This window comes from Trichechus manatus, unplaced genomic scaffold (genome assembly GCF_000243295.1).
Source record: "Trichechus manatus latirostris isolate Lorelei unplaced genomic scaffold, TriManLat1.0 scaffold00049, whole genome shotgun sequence".
In the NCBI taxonomy this organism is placed as follows: domain Eukaryota; kingdom Metazoa; phylum Chordata; class Mammalia; order Sirenia; family Trichechidae; genus Trichechus; species Trichechus manatus.
In genome coordinates, this window is record NW_004443985.1 from 806,697 (window position 1) to 808,190 (window position 1,494).

Consider the following 1,494-nt stretch of genomic DNA (forward strand, 5'->3'; position numbering starts at 1 on the left):
ATGGAGCACAGTTTTACTCTGACATACATGGGGTCTCCCTGAATTGGAATCGACTCAACAGTAACTGTTTTTGTTTGTTTTTTAACTGTTCCATTACAGTTAAAAGGCTCAACCTTTTAACTCCTTTTCTCAGCAGACCAGGTAGCTAGCTCTCCCCTTGCAATTTTGGATAATCCATCACCTGGCAATACCTTCTTGGGCCCTCTACTGGCTATGGTTTGTGTTCACTGGGGCCAATCAGTCCTTCCTATGCTTGGTACAGTTTCTACACTTTCTAGCTCATTTATCTGGCTTACTCAGAATCAACTCAACAGCAACTCTTTTTTTTTTAAATGAGAACACCACCAACTGCCCTGCAGGTTGCTGTGAGGACTGCATGAGGTAATGATATCTGAATGGATACCTGGCTTAGTATCTGGCCCACAGCAAGCATTCCAAGATGTTAATTCCACCTGATCAATAGGAAAGTCTCCCCTTCTCTAGCTCTATCCCAAATAATTCTTTCCTAGCACTGATCATACTAAACAAAGCCCAGACTCAAATCCTTTTGGAATGAGGCATAGTATAATTAGTCATGCTACGAAAATGTGAAAGTGCTGACATCCAATTGACACTGCTTATTAACACTCACTTGCACAGAATTCACTTTTAATTTTGCCTAACTTTTTTCTTTGTCCAGAAAATATTTCATTAAAATGTAATTACTGCTTTCCCGTAAGTTGTCACTGCTTAGATTTCGGTCTGATCATTGTGGGGGATTGGTAGCCCAAACTTTCCCATATCAGAAATGTTCAGCAAAGACTGCAGGGTTGCCACAGAGCCAGTGAAAGTGGAGGGGGCTCCAGATGTTGCCCCTAAGTCCCCAGGGGCCTCAGTTTTAGAGCCCCACCTTAATCACTGTAAGGACAATATAGTCAAGTGGAATGAGCACCTCCTGAGAATCAGGCGCCCTAGCTCTAAGTCACAATCCTGGCAATAGCCGCTGTGGCCTTGGGCAGTCCACCCTCTGTCTCCAAGCCTCAGTTTCCTCATCTGTCAAAGGAGCAGTCTGGACCAGATGATGTCTGAGTTTTCATTCTGAACTCTGACTAGCCTCACAGCTGCTCAAAATCTGATGCATGATGAAGATACTTACGGTGATGGGCCGGACTGGCATCCGGGCTGACCTGGGCGGCCGGGGCTGGCCGGCCAGCGCTCGGAAAAGAGGTGCTGCATGGCAGTGCACCGTCAGCCACCTGAGACCTCTCTGCAGCATGATGTCCAGCTGAGAGCCGCCAACTGAACCTCCTTCTTTCTAGTAGGTGAGCACTGGCCGAGGCTCTGATTCAGCCAATCAGAGCCTGCCTTTGTCCCTTTAGGGGCAGAGAGCCGCAGCAGAAAGCTTACTCCCTCTGCCCTACCCAGGCAAAGCCAGAGGAGCAGAACCAGAAGGACGTTAAGCAGTCATGAGTTAGTAAACTACAGATGCATTTGAGATTTGGAGCAGCCAGAGGC